The sequence below is a fragment of the Bos grunniens genome, chromosome 15, assembly GCF_055505025.1.
Source record: "Bos grunniens cultivar Pamir isolate PY7600 chromosome 15, Bosgru_T2T1.0, whole genome shotgun sequence".
In the NCBI taxonomy this organism is placed as follows: domain Eukaryota; kingdom Metazoa; phylum Chordata; class Mammalia; order Artiodactyla; family Bovidae; genus Bos; species Bos grunniens.
Window position 1 is genome coordinate 4,129,497 of NC_141179.1, and position 22,057 is coordinate 4,151,553.

Sequence of the window (22,057 nt, forward strand, 5' to 3'; positions counted from 1 at the left end):
TGCAAGAAAGCAAACTGATTGTCTTAGGAGGCCTTACAAATAGCTGAGATCTGGCACAAAGACAGAAATATAGATCAATGGAACAAAATAGAAAGCCCAGAGATAAATCCACGCACCTATGGACACCTTATCTTTGACAAAGGAGGCAAGTACATACAATGGATTAAAGACAATCTCTTTAACAAGTGGTGTTGGGAAAACTGGTCAACCACTTGTAAAAGAATGAAACTAGAACACTTTCTAACACCATACACAAAAATAAACTCAAAATGGATTAAAGATCTAAACGTAAGACCAGAAACTATAAAACTCCTAGAGGAGAACCTAGGCAAAATACTCTCCAACATATATCACAGCAGGATCCTCTATGACCCACCTCCCAGAATATTGGAAATAAAAGCAAAAATAAACAAATGGGACCTAATTAAACTTAAAAGCTTCTGCACAACAAAGGAAACTATAAGAAAGGTGAAAAGACAGCCTTCAGAATGGGAGAAAATAATAGCAAATGAAGCAACTGACAAACAACTAATCTCAAAAATATACATGCAACTCCTGCAGCTCAATTCCAGAAAAATAAACGACCCAATCAAAAAATGGGCTAAAGAACTAAATAGACATTTCTTCAAAGAAGACATACAGATGGCTAACAAACACATGAAAAGATGCTCAACATCACTCATTATCAGAGAAATGCAAATCAAAACCACAATGAGGTATCATTCATGCCAGTCAGAATGGCTGTGATCCAAAAGTCTACAAGCAATAAATGCTGGAGTGTGTGTGGAGAAAAGGGAATCCTCTTACACTGTTGGTGGGAATGCAAACTAATATAGCCACTATGGAGAACAGTGTGGAGATTCCTTAAAAAACTGGAACTAGAACTGCCTTATGATCCAGCAATCCCACTGCTGGGCATACACACTGAGGAAACCGGAATTGAAAGAGACACGTGCACCCCAATGTTCATCGCAGCACTGTTTATAATAGCCAGGACATGGAAGCAACCTAGATGTCCATCAGCAGATGAATGGATAAGAAAGCTGTGGTACATATACATGCCAGTCCAGGTTCGATGCACGATACTGGATGCTTGGGGCTAGTGCACTGGGACGACCCAGAGGGATGGTATGGGGAGGGAGGAAGGATGAGGGTTCAGCATGGGGAACACATGTATATCTGGGGCATATTCATTTTGATATTTGGCAAAACTAATACAATTATGTAAAGTTTAAAAATAAAATAAAATTAAAAAAAAAAAGAATACTTTTGAATCAGTTCTAATGAGGTGGATGAAACTGGAGCCTATTATAGAGAGTGAAGTAAGCCAGAAAGAAAAACACCAATACAGTATACTAACGCACATATATGGAATTTAGAAAGATCGTAACGATAACCCTATATGGGAGACAGCAAAAGAGACACAGATGTATAGAACAGTCTGCTGGACTCTGTGGGAGAGGGAGAGGGTGGGATGATTTGGGAGAATGGCATTGAAACATGTTTAATATCATATATGAAATGAATAGCCTGTCCACGTTCAATGCAGGATACAGGATGCTTGGGGCTGGTGCACTGGGATGACCCAGAGGGATGGTATGGGGAGGGACATGGGAGGGGGGTTCAGGATGGGGAACACGTGTATACTTGTGGTGGATTCATGTTGATGTATGGTAAAATCAATACAATATTGTAAAATAATTAACCTCCAATTAAAGTAAATAAATTTATATTTTAAAAAAAAGTTAAAAAAGAAAGAGAAAGATAAACACAACTGAATGCAGAGTTCCAGAAACTAGCAAGGGGAGAAAAGAAAGCCTTCTTATATGAACAATACAAAGAAATAGAGGGAAAAAAATAGAATGAAAAAGACTATATATATCTTCAAGAAAATCAGAGATATTGAGGGAATATTTAATGCAAAGATGGGCACAATAAGGAAAGAAAAGGAAACGACCTAACAGAAGCAGAACAAATTAAGAAAAGGTGGCAAGAATACAGAGAAGAACTGCACCAAAAGGCTCTTAACGACCTGGATAATCATAATGGTGTGGTCATTCACCTAGACCCAGACATTTTGGAGTGTGAAGTCAAATGGGGCCTTAGAAAGCATTACTGCAAGCAAAGCTAGTGGAGGTGATGGAATTCCAGCTGAGCTATTTAAAATACTAAACGATGTTGCTGTAAAAGTGCTGTACTCAACATCCCATCAAATTTGGAAAACTCAGTAGTGGCCACAGGACTGGTAAAGGCCAGTTTTCATTACATTCCCCAAAATGGCAGTGCCAAAGAATGTTCAAACTACCATACAGTTGTAAACATTTCACATGCTAGCAAGGAAATGCTCAAAATCCTACAAGCTAGGCTTCAACAGCACATGAACCAAGAATTTTCAGATGTACAAGCTGGATTTAGAAAAGGAAGAGGAACCAGAGATTAAGTTGCTAACATCTTTTGGACTATAGAGAAAGCAAGAAAATTCCGGAAATATATCTGCTGCTGCTAAATCGCTTCAGTTGTTTCCGACTCTGTGTGACCCCATTGATGGCAGCCCACCAGGTTCCCCTGTCCCTGGGATTCTCCAGGCAAGAACACTGAAGTGGGTTGCCATTTCCTTCTCCAATGCATGAAAGTGGAAAGTGAAAATGAAAGTGAAGTCGCTCAGTCGTGTCTGACTCCTAGCGACCCTATGGACTGCAGCCCACCAGGCCCCTCCATCCATGGGATTTTCCAGGTAAGAGTACTGGAGTGAGTTGTCATTGCCTTCTCCAGAAATATATCTACTTATACTTAATTGATGATGCTGAAATCTTTGATTGTGTGGATCACAACAAACTGGAAAATTCTTAAAGAGATGGAAATAACAGACCACCTTATCTGTGTCCTGAGAAACCTATATGTCGGAGAAGAAATAACAGAACTGGACATGGAACAGCAACAGACTGGTTCCAAGTGGGGAAAAGAGTATATTGTCACCCTGCTTATTTAACTTATATGCAGAGTACATCATGACAGGCTGGATGGAGCTCAAGCTGGAATCAAGATTGTGAGGAGTAATATCAACAATTTCAGATAGGCGAATGACACCACACTTACGGCAGAAAGTGAAGAGTAACTAAAGAGTTTCTTGATGAGCGTTAAAAAGGATAGTGAAAAAGCTGGCTTAAACATCAACATTCAGTAAACTAAGATGATGCAGTCTGGTTCCATCACTTCATGGCAAATAGTTGGGGAAAGAGTGAAAATAGTAGCAGATTTTATTTTCTTGGACTCCAAAATCATTGCAGCCTGTGACTGTAGCCACTAAATTAAAAGACTTTTACCCCTTGGAGGAAAAGCTATGACAAACCTAGACAGTGTATTAAAAAGCAGAGACATCACTTTGCCAGCAGATCTATATAGTCAAAGCTATGTTCTTTTTTTCTAGTAGCTATGTACAGTTGTGACAGTTGGACTATAAAGAAAGCTGAGTGCTGACTATTGATGCTTCCAAATTGTGGTGCTGGAGATAAATCTGAAGAGTCTCTTGGACTGTAAGGAAATCAAACCAGTCAATCCTAAAGGAAATCAACCCTGAATATTCACTGGAAGGACTGATGCTGAACCTGAAATGTCAATACTTTGGCCACCTGATGTGAAGAGCTGACTTATTGTTAAGAAAGATTGAGGGCAGAAGGAAAAGGGGATGACAGAGGATGAGATAGTTGAATGGCATCACCAACCTAACTGACATGAGTTTGAGCAAACTCTAGGCCGTAGTGAAGAACAGGGAACCTGGTGTGCTGCAGTTCATGGGATCATGAAGAGTCAGACATAACTGAGGAACTGAACAACAGTAATAAAAATATCTCATTTAGCTTACATAAGCTCCATGACAATTGATGAAAATCAACGTCCTGCACAAGGCAAAACTTTCCTAAAACACTGACCCCTCAAAGAGGGTCACATTTGGGAGATGTTGGGATTATATTCATAGGCAGAAAGTCCTGAGTATCCCAGAGGAGAGACAACAAGGGCTCTATCCAGGGCTTTTTTAAGTTCTACTGAATGACTCTCCTGCAGATGGAAAGGAAGTTGGGTCTGAAAAGTGGGGGCCTCCATGGAAGCAGGGCATGGGATACAAGACTTCATAAAGCCCTTTATAATCATTATTTATTTTTATCATATTGCTTATTCTTAACACTTGCTGATATATGTTTATATATTTCTTCCTAAATTATAGCAAATAAGTATGCAGAGAAAACTTATAAAAATGTGGGCCCAGCACAGAATAGATCCTTATAAAGTAAAATCCTATTTGAAACACTTTTGTGCATAATATCAATGTTTAAGTACAACATTTATGTAATCATGTGTCAGTTTTATTTCATCCATTAGATTGTCTACAATTATGAATCTTTCTACTCTTTTATATTTCAACTGATATCAACATTACTGATCAGTATAAAATCTCAGGCTACTATCAGTTCAGTTCAGCTGCTCAATCGTGTCTGACTCTTTGCAACTCCATGGACTGCAGCAGTCCAGGCTTCTCTGTCCATCACCAACTCCTGGAGTTTGTTCAAACTCATGCCTGTTGAGTCAGTGATGCTATTCAACCATCTCCTCCTCTGTCATGCCCTTATCCTCCTGCCTTTTTCTGTGATTCAGCTCTTCACAGTAGGTGGCCAAAGTATTGGAGCTTCAATTTCAGCATCAGTCCTTCCAATGAATATTCAGGATTGGTTCCCTTTAGGATTGACTGGTTGATCTGACAGGCTTCTATAGGATTTTAAAAAATTTATAGATACAGGTATAAATATATTATACAAATATTAATAGAATATTAGATATTATACATTATTTTGACACACAAAATTTCATAAAAAATAACATTTGAGCCATCAGGGAAGCCCCACATACATACTTATATACATAATTTTTTATCTTGACCAAATATCAATTACACAAACTTATTTTAGGCCTTCATCTATTAATACAGAAAATGGTATAAAGAGAAATGTGCAAAAGATTATCAACTTGACAACAATCTTGAAGTTTAGCCATGTCTCCAGAATTTCTTACTTATCTCTAGCACCTCCTGTGGCTAAAACACCCCTGTGCGTGTGCTAAGTCACTTCAGTTGTTTCTGACGTTTTGTGACTCTATGAACTGTGTCCTGCCAGGCTCCTCTGTCCATGGGAGTCTCCAGGCAAGACTATTGGAGTGGGTTACGTTGCCCTCCTCTAGGAGGTCTTCCTAACCCAGAGACTGAACCTGAGTCTCTTATGTCTTCTGCACTGGCAGGTGGGTTGTTTACCACTAGTGCCACCTGGGAAGCTCAAAACACCCCAAACCCCACACAATTTCTCTAACTTGCACTTTATCATTGGGTCTCTTGTTTGTTTATTTGACCACACTGTGCAGCATGTGAGATCTTAGTTTCCTGGTCAGGTACCGAACTCATACCCACTGAACTGGAAGTGTGAATTCTTAACCACTGGACTGCCTTCTATTGTAGTCCTGAGTCTCCAAGTTGGTTGCCTAATTTATAAAAATGTGTTGTTGTCCTTTTCAATTTGCTTTAAATTTATGTCCATTGTTTCAAGAGCAAAGAGTGATAATGGAGGCCCCTTTTGAGGTTAGTGTATAATAAAGTTTAAAGTGAAGTCACTCAGTCGTGTCTGACTCTTTGTGACCCCATGGACTGTAGCCTACCAGGCTCTTCCGTCCTTGAAATTTTCCAGGCAAGAATACTGGAGTGGGTTATTTCCTTCTCCAGGGGATCTTCCCAACCCAGGGATTGAACCTGGGTTCCCTGCACTGCAGGCAGACACTTTACCATCTGAGCCACTAGGGAAGCCCTTAGTGTATGATGATGTAACCCTATGGCAATTCTGGTCTCTTGATTTGAATGATTTTCAAAAATACAAATAGTAAAAGTAATCTAACTCTTTTAAGAAATGGGCAACAGTTCCTACAAACCCTGTCATCAGATGGAATGTCACCTCATTCTTTTCACTGATTCAGCCATGTTTCTAATTTCTGTCCAGTGACCTCAAAATTGTATGTATGAGAAGTTTCACACTATTTGTAACACTCTGTAGCACACAGAAATTCCACTGTGGCATGAAACAAGCCATGGTTGTAGAATGGAACGAGAAATAACCTTTATTTTTATTTTTTTCTCACAGATAGTTAAAGCTACTCTGTAAGGCTAAGTCAGGTTTCCAGGTTTCTCTGCGATCTTTGGGACATTAAAACATCCTTCCGTCAATTTTTTTTTTTTTCCTACTAACAGTCTCATTTTAGTTATTTAAATAGATATTCCTATGCAGTAAGCATGGGTTCTTTGGATACATTACTACTAAGGATCTCTCATTTTTCCTTAAAATATTCGTTTTAATTTAGGTTGACTTAAAGTGCTTCTCCCCTAGTGATTCATTTAGCATTTATTATTCATTTTCTGGACCCAGCCTGAGATTCTCTAACACCTTTAACCCAGTGACCCTTAGAACTACCTTTTCATCTTCTCTGCTTCAGTTACTGGTTATTACATAGACCTGCCAAGCAACTGTCAACTTTGACTTTACCTACATTATAGAAACTCCTTTTCCCTCTCTCTTTTGTGAGATTCCCAGCTTTCTGGATCTCAGGAGGCTTGTGTCATTTTCAATGGCACATTTCCATCTGAGAATGAATACATTAGCCTTTTAAAAATTCTTGACTACAAAGTATCTATACTTGCAGACTATGACTATATGAATACATGTTTATTTTTTGCTCATTCTAGATTGTGTATCAAGCTGGGTATTAAGTTCTAGATTTTGAAAACTGATTGTAACACTGTAACATCTTCTACATGGCTATATAAGTTTTAATATTTGCTATAAGGGGTGTGTGTCTGTGCATGAGTATGCATGTAAGCATATGTGTCTGGAGGCATTGGTGAGCTGTGTATGATTGATTGTATTCTGGAAGTTTTTATAATATTTTTAGCATTACCTGATATCCTGACATTTTCTTACTATGTGGTGATATAAATTTTTCACTTAATGTGCTGGACACTTAGTAGTAGTCTTTTCAATTTAGAAACTCATCTTCTGGGAAAATTTCCCTTTATTTATTCTCCATCCAATTTCTTCTTTCTCTGTGTCTGCTCTTGGACAGATATGAAATTTCCTGGGTGCTAATTTCTTATTGCTTTCTATTTCCCCATCTCTTTGTTTACCTTATGTACTAGAAAGTCTTGTTGCTCAAAGAGTGAAACTGACAACAGCAACATCATCTGAAAGCCTATTCAAAATGCACAATCTCAGGTCCAACACCAGAAATACTAAACCACAATTTGCATTTTGTCAATTTCTCTAAGTGATTTGTATGTACACTAAAATTTGAGATACACTGCTCCAGAATCATTACCAATATGTGTTTCTTTTTTCTTTTTTTTTACTGTCTTTGAAATTTTTTTTTCTTTAATAGAAAATTATTTCATTAGTATACATGTGTTCCCCATCCTGAATCCTCCTCCCTCCTTCAATCATTATGTTTAATGTTTAAATTTCTGCTGTCACATTTTATTTCCCTTTCTTTTTTGTTCTCTGGATATTACTTTTTAAATAGCTTTCTTTACTTGTTTTTTTTTAATAAGGTAAAGCTACTTTATCTCTTTGATGATATAATTAGACATTTTGAAGCTTTTCCTCTGTTTTTGCTTGGTCTCTCTTTCTCTAAATTTCTTTAGTATGTTCATTTGTTTTTGTTTCTGTTATTCATGGTAGAGTTAGTTTTCAAATAGCTGGTAATTTTCACTGTTCGTTTTTAAAATGAGACAATAAAAAGCTGAGTGGCAGCTTTTGAGTTGATTGAAATGGAGATGAGGTGATTATCTGGCCTTATCATATCAACATGTGAAGGTTTTTTTTTTTTTCTTAGATCATCAATCAATTTCTACCAGACTTAAAAAGCCTAATGTTGTCAATATTCTGGTGAATTTTGGGAACAGTTGAGGGGCAATCATCATTCAGAATACAGATCTTATTTAAACTTCTCTGTATTCAGTAAGACTAAATACCCATCTTAAGTCAGCTTAATGTCCCTAAACTCAAAGCCTATGCTTCAACATGTTTAGAGATTAAATCTCCCCTCAGTCTCTGAAGGGGCAGAGAAGGAAATCTCTGCTAGTTGGTGTGTGGGATGTAGCAATTTAAATGCCCCAGTATCAATTTTTCCATGTTTAGCATCACCCAGCATCCTTACCTTTGGATGTACCACCAATTCCCAAAATTTTCTGAAGTTTTTGGGAACACGAGTCAGCTTCCTTCTTAGCCCTACTCCTGTAGATACTTAATTTTCAGCTTTTTAATTATAATTAAAATGTTGCTACTCAAATTCCAGCTTTCCAAATTAAATGTTTTTCTGTGTCGATTTTTCTTGTCTCTGGCATCTTTTCTCCTACCATTTTTTTTTCCTCATGAATTTACACTTTCCATTTCCATTACTTCACATTGCAGTTTGGGGTGGGCATGTGATGGGATGGATTTTTATAAATTATGCATGATATGGTTATTGCTAACTAAGATGTCTATGTTCATTCCTTTTATCTTTGCAGCAATCCTGTCCCTTATTGATTATAGTGTGATGAACTAAAATGGGAAATTAAAAAAAAAAAACGTGTTTAGCTTCTGTTTCCCAGATGATGCTAGTGGTAAAGAAGCTTCCTGCCAATGCAGGAGACACAAAAAATGCAGGTTCAATACCTAGGTTGGGAAGATCCCCTGGAGGAAGGCAGGGCAACCCACTCCAGCATTCTTGCCTGGAAAATCCCACAGACAGAGGAGCCTGCTGGATTACAGTCCATAGGGTCACAAAGAATTGGACACACCTAAAGCGACAAGGAATGATGCTAAAGCTGAAACTCCAGTACTTTGGCCACCTCATGCGAAGAGTTGACTCATTGGAAAAGACTCTGATGCTGGGAGGGATTGGGGGCAGGAGGAGAAGGGGACGACAGAGGATGAGATAGCTGGATGGCATCACTGACTCGATGGGCATGAGTCTGAGTGAACTTCAGGAGTTTGTGATGGATAGGGAGGCCTGGCATGCTGCGATTGATGGGGTCACAAAGAGTCGGACACGACTGAGCAACTGATCTGATCTGAAAGCGACTTAGCACACAGGCACACAACGTGTTTGGCTCAGCTCAAAAAACTTAAATATGATTGATTTGAATCCACATTTTCTCAATTAAAGTCCTCTGGCCCTTAGACTATTTTTCAAGGTGGGCCTGCAAACTAGGCTCATAATGCAAACCAGGTCCACAGAATGTTTTGCAAATAAAGTTTTTTTGAAATGTAGTTAATAAATTTGTTCGTGCATTATCTGTGGCTACTTCTGCATTGTAATGGAAGGGCTCAGCATTTTCAAAAACCAAACAGCCTAAAATATTTACTATCTAGACCTATACATAAAAAGTTTGCCAATCCCTATTCTAAATCCTTACATGGATGCTAACCTTAATCACCCTTTCTACTCACCTTCTGGGAAATGTACATCTCTTTCTCTGTACAGTGCCATTTTAAAAACTGTGTGTGTGTATGCACATGTGTGTAACTGGCTCCTTATATAACTGTTTAAGACATGTAAACTCTCATTTTATTTCTTTATACCCCAGATTACCAGAGGAAATATTTTTTTCACTTTAAAACTCACTTGGTTCATAAAAAATATTTATAACAGTCTCGGTACTTGGTGGAAGATTTTTGAAAATGGTCATTTGGACACTTTCTTCAGCCTTTTGTTCCAAAATGATTGATGATTCAAAATGTCAGCATAAGCTATATAAACACAGCTATATTTGGTCAAAGTGTGTCATCATGTTCTTGTTGAAAAATAGAAGCATCTGTCATGTCTGTGTATCTTATTAAATCTTAAGTAAGATTTGCCATGTTAAGCTTGGAAATTCAAACAAATTCTTAGGCTTTATCTCATTCATGTGATAATCCACTTACATGTTTATGTATTTATTTATTTTTGGCTCTGAACCACAAAATTAGTGAATCCAAAAAGATAATCTAATGGTACAAGTAAGCAAATCTCCAGAATGAATTTAGCTGCTTTAATAGTTTTATGTTTTTAATTTGTGTCTTATTGGGAACATTGTTTTTAACTCAAAGCCTAACTATGATGAAGAATATTCATGTATATAATTCAAACCACAAAAATGATCATTTCCAGCATGATGGAATTTATTCCTGTGCTATCAAAGACACATTCTTTGGGGATTAGCTACAATATAATAAAACTTCACATTCAGAAAAAAAATGAGAAAATAAACCAGCAGTGAGGGAATATGTTTCAAAGTGAAGAGAACAATGCATTGAAATAATTCTGTTTTGACAGAATATTGCCAGGAATATATTTAAGCAGATTCACAAATATATATATACATATTCATATATATGTATATAATCATATATAGTATTATGCAAAGCAAGAAGCAAAGGTAGGATGGTAAAGTAGAAAAGCACCTGGACTGAACATCAAAGGACTTAATTTTTGTGTTTGCACTAGCAATACACAATTGTAAGTTGGATTAGGTAATTTCATAGAGTCTTTCCAGGTCTCTTAAATTTTATCTCTTCATACAATTTACTGACAATTGTATTACATAGATTATAATATCCCTTCGTGGATCAAAATGTTGTCATGGTGAAGGGGCTTCCATAACTCAATGAAGCTATGAAACATGCTGTGCAACCCCACCCAAGAAGAGTGGGTCATAGTAAATAGTTCTGATAAAACATGGTGTGGTTCACTGGAGGAGGGAATGGCAACCCATTTCAGTATTCTTGTCCTAAGAACCCCATGACCAGTATGAAAAGGCAAAAAGATATGAGGAAGGTGAGCCCCCCAGGTTGGAAGGTGTCCAATATGCTACTGGGGAAGAATTGAAGGCAATTACTAATAACAGAGAAGGCAATGGCACCCCACTCCAGCACTCTTGCCTAGAAAATCCTATGGACGGAGGAGCCTGGTGGGCTGCAGTCCATGGGGTCACTATAAGTCGGACACGACTGAGCGACTTCACTTTCACTTTTCACTTTCATACATTGGAGGAGGAAATGGCAACCCACTCCAGAATTCTTGCCTGGAGAATCCCAGGGACTGGGGAGCCTGGTGGGCTGCCGTCTATGGGGTAACACAGAGTTGGACACGACTGAAACGACTTAACAGTAGCACTAATAACTTCAGAAAAAATGAAGAGGCTGGGTCAAACTGAAAATAATTCTCAGTTGTGGATGTGTCTGGTTCAGGATTGAGAAAAAAGTACATCAAGGCTGTTTGCTAAAAAAAAAAAAAAAAAAAGGCTGTTTGCTGTCATTCTTTAACTTATATGCTGATCACATCATGAGAAATACTAGGATGGATGAGTTACAAGTTGGAATCAGGATTGGCAGGAGAAACATCAACAACCTTAAATATGCAGATGGCAGAAAGTGAATTGAAACTAAAGAACCTCTTGATGAGGGTGAAGGAGGAGAGGGAAAATGTTGGCTTAAAACTAAATATTAAAAAAAAAAGACTAAGATCAGGGCATCTGATGCCATCATTGGCATATAGAAGGGTAAAAGGTGGAAGCAGTGAATGATTTCTTCCTCTTGGGCTCTAAAATCACTGCAGATGGTGACTGCAGCCATGATATTAGAAGACAATTACTTCTAGTCAGGAATGCTATAACAAACCTAGACAGTGTGTTCAAAAGCAAAGACATCACTTTACTGACAAAGGTCCATACAGTCAAGACTATGGCCTTTTCAGTAGACATGTACAGTTGTGAGAGCTGGACCGAAAAGAAGGTAAAGCCCTGAAGAATTGATTCCTTCAAACTGTGGTACTAGATAAAACTTTTGAGAGTCCCTTGGACAGCAAGGAGATCAAACCAATCAATCTTAAAGGAAGTCAACCCTGAATAGTCATTGGAAGGACTGATGCTGAGACTGGAGATACAATATTTTGGTCACCTGATATGAATAGCTGACTCATTGGAAAAGACCTAATGCTGGGAAAGATTGAAAGTAGAAGGAGAAGAGTGCTGGATGAGAAGGTAGAGGATAAGATGGCTGGATTACATCACTGATACAATGGAGATGAACTTGGGCAAACTCTAGGAGATGGTGAGGAATAGGGAGGCCTGGCATGCGGTCCTTGGAGTCATGAAGAATCTGACACAACTGAATGATTCAACAACAACAACTGCTGGTAAAAGTAAAGTCCAATGTTGTAAAGAACAATATTGCATAGGAATCTGTTAGTCTATGGATCAAGTTCAATTGAAGTGGTCAAGCAGGAGATGGCAAGCATGAACATCATTATTTTAGGAATCACTGACTAAAATGGATAGGAATGGGTGAATTTAATTCAGATGACCATTATATGTGCTATTGTGCGCAAGAATCACTTAGAAGAAATGAGATAGTCATAATAATTAATAAAAAAAAATCCAAATTCAGCACTTGGGTGCAATCTTAAAAATGACAGAATGATCTAGGTTTGTTTTGAAGGCAAACCATTCAATATTACAGTAATCCAAGTAAATGCCCATCATTAATGTCAAAGAAACTGAAGCTGACCTACACTGAAGACCTACAAGACTTTCTAGAACTAACAAAAAAAGATCTCCTTTTCTGACTCCCATAAGGGATTGAAATGAAAAAGCACTAAGTCAAGAGATACCTGGAGTAACAAGCAAATTTGGCCAGGTAATACAAAATGAAGCAGGGCAAAGGCTAACAGAGTTTTGTCAAGAGAACACATTGTTCATAGCTAGCATCTTCTTCCAACAATATGAGAGATGGTTCTATACATGGACATTAACAGATGGTCAACACCACAAACTGATTTTGTTTGCAGCCAAAAATGGAGATTCTTTATATTTATCAGAAGCAAGATCTGGAGTTAATTGTGGCTCAGATTGCAAAATTCAGGTTTAAAATGAAGAAAGTAAGGAAAAGCACTAGGCCATTCATGATTATGTTGGTAGAAGTGATGAACTGATTCAAGGGATTAGACATGTTAGACAGAGTACTTGAAGAAGTATGGACAGAGGTTCATAACATTGTAGAGAATGCAGTGGCCAAAACTACCCTAAAGTAAAAGATGTGCAAGAAGGAAAAGAGGTTTTCTGAGGAAGTCTTACAAATAGCTGAAAAAAGAAGAGAAGCAAAGGGAAGGGAGAAGGGACGATATACCCAACTAAATACAGAGATCCAGAGAATAATAAGTAGAGATAAAAAAGACTTTATTAAGAAAATAATGCACAAGAATAGAGGAAAACAATAGAATGGGAAAGACTAGAGATCTCTTCAAGAAAATTGGAGAGATCAAGGAAATATTTCATGTAAGGATGGATACAATAAAGGATGGAAATGTTAACAACATAACAGAAGAAGAAAAGATTAGGAAGAATTGTCAAGAATACACACAAAAAAACTATACAAAAAAGATGTAAGTGATTCAGATAACCTCAGTCTTGTGGCCTTTCACCTAGAGCCTGACATCCTGCAGTGTGAAGTCAAATTGGCCTTAGGAAGCATTGCTGCAAACAAAGTTAGTGGAAGTGATGAAATTCCAGCTAAACTATTTCTAATCCTAAAAGATTATACTGTAATAATGAAGCATTCAATATGTCAGCAAATTTGGATAACTTCTCAGTGGCCATAGGACAGGAAAAGGTCAGTTTTCATTTCAGTCTCAAAAAGGACAATGCCAAAGAATGTTCAAACTGTTATACAGCTGTAAACGTTTAACATGCTATCAAGATTATGCTCAAAAATCTTCAAGCTAGGCCTCAGTAATATGTGAACCCAGAACTGCCAGATGTACAAGCTAGAGGAACATAGACCAAATTGCCAACATTATTTGCATCATAGAGAAAGCAAGGAAATTTCAGAAAACATATGCTTCATTGATTAAACTAGTCTTTGTGTGGATCACAACAAACTGGAAAATTCTTAGAGATGGGAATACCAGACGACTTAATCTGTCTCCTGAGAAAGCTATGTCAAGGTCAAGAAGCAACAGGTAGAACTGAACATGGAATGATGAACTGGTTCAAAATTGGAAAATAATTATGGCAAGGCTGGATCTGGTCACCCTGTTTACTTAACTTATATGCAGAGTACATCATGTGAAATGCCAGGCTGCAAGAGTTACAAACTGGAATCAAAATTGCTGTGAAAAATATCAACTATCTCTGATATGTAGATGATACCATTCTAATGGCAGAAAATGAAGAGGAACTGAAAAGAATCTTGATGAGGGTGAAAGAGGATAGTGAAAAAGCTGGCTTAATACTTAGCACTTAAAAAGCTAAGATCACATCATCTGATCCAATCACCTCAGGGAAAATAGAAGGGGAAAAGTGTAAACAGTGACAGATTTTATTTTCTTGGGCTCCAAAACCACTTCAGACAGTGAATGCAGTCATGAAATTAAAATACACTTGCTCATTGGAAGAAAAGCTACACCAAACCTAGACAGTGTATTAAAAAGCAGAGACATCAATTTATTGACAACATCCCTATTGTCAAAGCTATTGTTATTCCAACGTCATGTATGAATGTGAGTTGGACCATAAAGAAGGCTGAGCACCAAAGAATTGATACTTTTGAATTGTGGTGCTGGAGAAGACTCTTGAGAGTACCTTGGACTGCGATGAGATAAAATGAGTCAATTCTAGAGGAAATCAACTCCTAATGTTCTTGGAAGGACTGATGCTGAAGCAGAAGCTCCAATATTTTGGCCACCTGATAAGAAGACCCAATGCATTGGAAAAGATCCTGATGCTGGGAAATACTGAAGGCAAAAAGAGAAGGATACAGCACAGGATGAGATGGTTAGATAGTATCACAAACTCAATGGACATGAATTTGTGCCAAATCCATGAGACAGTGAAGGTCAGAAAGCCTGGCATGCTACCGTCCATGGGTTCTGAAAGAGTTCCTCATGACTTAGCGGCTGAACAACAATGATATGTAATTATGTAAACAGTGTGCAAAGAAAATTCTCACCATGTATTCTAGTGTAATAATGAGTGAGAACATTTTCCTTAGTCTGATGTTTCCTGATAGGATCCTGACTAGTTTTGAATACTCTGTAGTTGTTGTCTCTCACTCACGTCCAATTTTTGTGACCCCATGGACTGCACCATGCCAGGCTTCCCTGTCTTTCACCATCTCCTGGGCTTGTTCAAACTCATGTCATTGGGTACTGGTGCTTCAGCTTAAGCATCAGTCCCTCCAGTGAATATTCTGGTTGATTTTCTTTAGGATTGATTGAATTGATCACCTTGCATTCCAAGGAATTCTAAGAGTCTTCCCCAATACCACAGTTTGAGAGCATCAGTCTTTCAGTACTCAGGCATCCTTATGGACCAGCTCTCACATCTTTATATGGAAAAACCATAGCTTTGATTATATGAATCTTTGTGAAGTAATGTCACAGCTTTTTGTTATGCAGTCTAGGTTTGTCATAGTTTTTCTTCCAAGGAGCAAGTGTCTTAGAATTTCATGGCTACAGTCACCATCTGAGGTGATTTTGGAGCTTAAGAAAATAAAGTCTGTCACTGTTTCCATTGTTTTCCTATCTATCTGCCATGAAGTGATTAGACCAGATGCCATGATCTTAGTTTTCTGAATGTTGAGTTTTAAGCCAGTTTTTTTCACTCTCATCTTCATTTTCATCAAGAAGCTCTTAGTCCCTCTTCACTTTCTGCCATAAGCATGGTGTCATCTGCATATCTGAGGTTATTGATATTTCTCCCAGCAATCTTGATTCCAGATTATACTTCATCCAGCCAGGCATTTCATATGATGTACTCTGCATATAAGTTAAATAAGCAAGGTGACTATATACAGCTTTGACATGCTCCTTTATCAATTTTCAATCAGTCTGTTGTTCCATGTCAGGTTCTAACTGATGCTTCGTGATTTGCAACAGTTTCTCAAGAGGCAGATAAAGTGGTCTGGTATCCTCATCTCTTAAAGAACTTTCCACAGTTTGTTGTGATCCACACAGTAAAAGGCTTTGCTGCTGCTGCTGCTAAGTGACGTCAGTCGTGTCCGACTCTGTGCGACCCCATAGATGGCAGCCCACCAGGCTCCCCCGTCTCTGGGATTCTCCAGGCAAGAACACTGGAGTGCATTGCCATTTCCTTTTCTAATGCATGAAAGAGAAAAGTGAAAATGAAGTCGCTCAGTCGTGTCCGACTCCTAGCGACCCCATGGACTGCAGTGCACCAGGCTCCTCCATCCATGGGATTTTCCAGGCAAGAGTACTGCAGTGGGGTGCAATTGCCTTCTCCCAAAAGGCTTTAGCAGAGTCAATGAAGCAGAAATACAATTTTTTTTCCCCTGAAATTATCTTGCTTTTCCTATGATCCAAAGGATGTTGGCAATTCGATCTCTGGTTCCTCTGCCTTTCCTAAATCTAGCTTGAATAACTGGAAGTTCTCAGTTTATGTACTGTTGACGTATAACTGGGAGAATTTTAAGAATTACTTTGCTAGCATGTGAAATGTGCAATTGCATGGTAGTTTGAACATTCTTTGGCATTGATTTTTTGGGATTGGAATGAAAACTGACCTCTCCCAGTCCTGTGGCCATTGCTGAGTTTTCCAAATTTGCTGGCATATTGAGCAAGGCACTTTAACAGCATCATCTTTTGGGGTTTGAAATACCTCAACTGGAATTCCATTACCTCCACTTGCCTTGTATGTATTGATGCTTCCTAAAGTCCACTTGACTTTGTACTCCAGGATGTCTGGCTCTAGGTGAGTGATCACACCTTCATGGCTATCTGAGTCATTAGGATTTTTTGGTATAGTTCTTCTGTGTATTCTTGTCACCTCTTCTTAATAACTCCTGCTTCTGTTAGGTCCATACCATTTCTGAAGAAGGTAAAGTTCTCTCTAAAAAAAAAATAGGTTTAGAAATCCTTAAGAAAATATTAGCAACTAAAATACAATAATATATAATAGATTCATTCATTGTTACAAATTAGAGCTTATAAACATGTAAAAAAATACGAGAAAGTTTTAAAACATAACCATTTTTATATGATTTTTTTTTCAGCAGGAGAAAAATGAATAAGTTTACAAGAGTCTTTTAATACTTAAACAATATGAAAACTAAAACTGAGCACTAGACTGTGTATACAAGTAAATCTAAAATACAAGAGTTAAATAAGATTTTTGCTTTCAAAGAAAAAAAGAATTTAAGTTTCCTTACATTTAACAAACTTCACAGAACAGATGCTAAAGGGAAACAAGCCCTCCTGACTCCATTTCCACCTGTCTACCATCAGGAAGTGATCATCTGCTGTAAGTCCTGGGTTTGGCCTAGCTCCCATAGCTGTCTGGCAGCAGCAGCAGCAGGTGGGGCCTGAGGAGGGGCAAGAGGGTGTTTGGCAGCCTCCTTTGATCAGAGCTTACTGGATCAGAGCTTAATCAAAGCTATTCAAAGTTAATTAACACAGAAGCCTGCAACAGTCCTTGTGCTTGCAAGGAGTCACATATGACTGAGTGACTGAACTGAACTGAATGTATGTTTGTTCTCTTATATGAGAAAACTTGGGAGCAGTGGTACAACCATTGTCATGAGCACATTAGGGACACACATCTTATTTTGTATATAATATTCAACAGAAAAAGGAACCAACACTTGGTGGGAATGTTTGCTTATAGGTCTGGGAAAGGGAAAGTTCAAGAAGAGCCTGGATTATCTTATTCCAGAAATTAACGTAGTGCACAAAACCTTAAAAGGACCTGGGAAAACCACCCTGAAGCCTTCTTGAAAGGACTTTCTCTGATCAAATCTGGAATACGCTTAACAAGAACATAAATAATCATGACACACACACACACACACACACACAAAACTGCAGGCCAATATCACTGATGAACATAGATGCAAAAATCCTAAATAAAATTCTAGCAAACAGAATCCAACAGCATATTGAAAAGGTCATACACCATGACCAAGTGGGCTTTATCCCAGGGATGCAATAATTCTTCAATATTTGCAAATCAATCAATATGATATACCACATTAACAAATTCAAATATATAAACCATATGATTATCTCAATAGATGCATAGAAAGCCTTTGACAAACTTCAACATTCATTTATGATGCCAACAACAACAACAACCTTCAGAAACCAGGCATATAAGGAACATACCTCAACATAATAAAAGCCATATATGATAAACCCACAGTGAACACTATCCTTCCTCAATGGTGAAATATTGAAAGCATTTCCCCTAAAGTCAGGAACCAGACATGGGTGCTCACTTTCACCACTACTATTCAACATAGTTTTTGACATTTTAGCCAAGGTGGTCAAAGAAGAAAAAGAAATAAAAGGAATCTAGAGTGGAAAAGAAGTAAAACTCTTACTGTATGCAGATGACATGATCCTGTACATAGAAAACCCTAAAGATACCACCAGAAAATTACTAGAACTAATCAATGATTATAGAAAAGTTGCAGGATATAAAATCAATACATAGAAATCCCTTGCATTTCTATACACTAACAATGAGAAAACAGAAAGAGAAATTAAGGAAATAACCCCATTCACCATTGTAAGAAAAAGAATAAAAAAAACTTAGGAATAAATCTACCTAAAGAAACAAAAGACCTATATTTAGAAAAATATAAAACACTGATGAAAGAAATCAAAGATGACACAAATAGATGGAGAAATATACCATGTTCATGGATTGGAAGAATCAATATAGTGAAAATGAGTATACTACCCAAAGCAATCTATAGATTCAATGCAATCCCTGTCAAGCCACCAATGGTATTTTCCACAGAACTAGAACAAATAATTTCATAATTTGTATGGAAATACAAAACACCTCAAATAGGTAAAGCAATCTTGTGATAGAAGAATGGAACTGGAGGAATCAACCTACCTGACTTCAGATTCTACTACAAAGCTACAGTCATCAAAACAGTATGGTACTGGCACAAAGACAGAAATATAGATCAACAGATCAAAATAGAAAGCCCAGAGATAAGTCTTCCCACCTATGGGCAACTTATCTTTGACAAAGGAGGCAAAAATACACAATGAAGAAAAGACAATCTCTTTAGCAAGTGATGCTGGGAAAACTGGTCAACCATGTGTAAAGTAATGAAAATAGAACACTTCCTAACACCATACACAAAAATAAACTCAAAATGGATTAAAGATCTAAATGTAAGACCAGGAACTATAAAACTCCTAGAGGAAAACAGAGGCAAAACACTCTCTGACATAGGTCATAGCAGGATCCTCTATGACCATCTCCCAGAGTAATGGAAATAAAAGCAAAGATAAATGGAACCTAATTAAACTTAAAAGCTTTTGGACAATGAAAGAGACTATAAACAAGCTGAAAAGACAGCCTTCAGCATGGGAGGAAATAATCACAAATGAAGCAACTGACAAATAACTAATCTCAAAAGTATACAAGCAGCTCATGCAGCTCAATACCAGAAAATAAATGACCCAATCAAAAAAATGGGCCAAAGAACTAAACAGACATTTCTCCAAAGAAGACATACAAATGGCTATCAAATACATGAAACAATGCTCAACATCACTCATTATCAGAGAGTTGCAAATCAAAATCACACGTGGGTCAGAATGGATGCTATCAAAAAGTCTACAAAAAGTAAATGCTGGAAAGGGTGTGACGAAAAGGGAACCTTCTTGCACCATTGGTGGGAATGCAAACTAGTACAGCCATTATGAAGAACAATGTGGTGATTCCTTAGAAAACTGGAAATAGAACTGCCATACGACTCAGGAATCCCACTGCTGGGCATATGCACTGAGGAAACCATAATTGAATGAGACACATGTACTCCAATGTTCATTACAGCACTGTTTACAATAGCTCACCATGGAAGCAACCTTGATATCCATTGGCAGATGAATGGATAAGCAAGTTGTGGCACATATAAACAATGGAATATTCAGTTCAGTTCAGTCACTCAGTCGTGTCCGACTCTTTGCGGCCCCATGAATCACAGCACCCCAGGCCTCCCTGTCTATCACCAACTCCCGGAGTTCACTCAAATCCATGTCCATCGAGTCAGTGATTCAGCTATTAAAAAGAATGCATTTGAATCAGTTCTAATGAGGTGGGTGAAACTGAAGCCTATTATACAGAATGAAGGAAGTCAGAAAGAAAAACACCAATACAATATATTAACACATATATATGGAATTTAGAAAGATGGTAATGATGACCCTATATGAGAGACAGGAAAAGAAACACAGATATAAATAATAGACTTTTAGACTCTGTGGGAGAAGGCTAGGATTGGAAGATTTGAGAGAATAGCATTGAAACCTGTACATTACCATATGTGAAACAGATGTAAGGTCCAAGTTTGATGCAAGAAAACAGGGCACTCAAATCAGGTGCACTGGGAAAACACTGAGGGATGGGATGGGGAGGGAAGTGGGAGGGCAGTCAGGATGGGGGGCACATGTATAGCCATGGCTGATTCATCAATGTATGGCCAAAACCAGCACAATATTTTAAAGTAATTAGCTTCCAATTAAAATGAATAAATTAATTTAAAAGAAAAGGGTCAATTGATTAAAAAAAAAGAATTCTTATACACACTAAATTGTTGGTAAGTCTGGAGAGGTATATATATATAGGAGCTACTTGTTTTATTCTTTAACTTCTCTAATTTTGAAATAACAAAGTAAAAAGAAAGAGAAAAAGAACTTAGAAAAATTCTGCAAAAGTGGGTTGGTAAATTTAAAGTTACAACGGGTTGACAGATGGAGCTGATTACTCAGAAGAGTGGATTTTTATAGAAGGATTTTCTTTTTCTTGAGTAGTTACTTCTGTGTGATATAATCGGAGCATTTTCAAGGAGACGCACAATAATATTAACTACAAAATGGATTTCATTGCAAATAAATCATTTATTTTTATTAAATATTTTGAAAATATTTATTTTTAGTTGGAGTATAATTGTTTTATGATATTGTGTTGGCTTCTGCCATATATGACCATGAATGCATCATAAGCATACTTGTGCCTCCTCCCACTTGAAACTTCCTCCCACTGTCCACTCCTTCCCATCCCTCTAGGTTGTCACAGAGCACTGGGTTTGAATTCCCTGCATCATACAGCAAATTTACACTAACGCTTTATTTCACATGGGTAATATATATGTTTCAGTGCTACTCTCAATTTGTCCCACCCTCTTCTTCCTTATATCATGCCAGCCTCCCCTCTCCACTGTGTCCACAAATCTGTTCTCTATGTCGATGTCTCCATTGCTGCTGCTGCTGCTAAGTCACTTCAGTCATGTCCGACCCTGTGTGACCCCATAGACGGCAGCCCTCCAGGCTCCCCCGTCCCTGGGATTCTCCAGGCAAGAAAACTGGAGTGGGTTGCCATTTCCTTCTCCAATGGATGAAAGTGAAAAGTGAAAGGTAAGTCTCTCAGTCGTACCCGACTCTCAGCGACCCCATGGACGGCAGCCCACCAGGCCCCTCTGTCCACGGGATTTTCCAGGCAAGAGTGCTGGAGTGGGGTGCCACTGCCTTCTCCAAAGTCTCCATTGCTACCCTGCAAATAAGTTCATTAGAATCATCTTTCCAGATTCCATATGCAAATCCTTTGGTTTATAAAACTTCTTCAAAGCAATTCTTCCCACACAGGTCCACATCCTACTCTCTTCAGTAGCTCAGTCCTGTCCGACTCTTTGCGACCCCATCAATTGCAGCATGCCAGGCCTCCCTGTCCATCACCAACACCAGGAATTCACTCAAATACACGTCCATCGAGGCGGTGATGACATCCGGCCATCTCATCCTCTGTCGTCCCCTTCTCCTCCTGCCCCCAACCCTCCCAGCATCAGAGTTTTTCCAATGAGTCAACTCTTCGCATGAGGTGGCCAAAGTACTGGACTTTCAGCTTTAGCATCATTCCTTCCAAAGAAATCCCAGGGCTGATCTCCTTCAGAATGGAGTAGTTGGATCTCCTTGCAGTCCA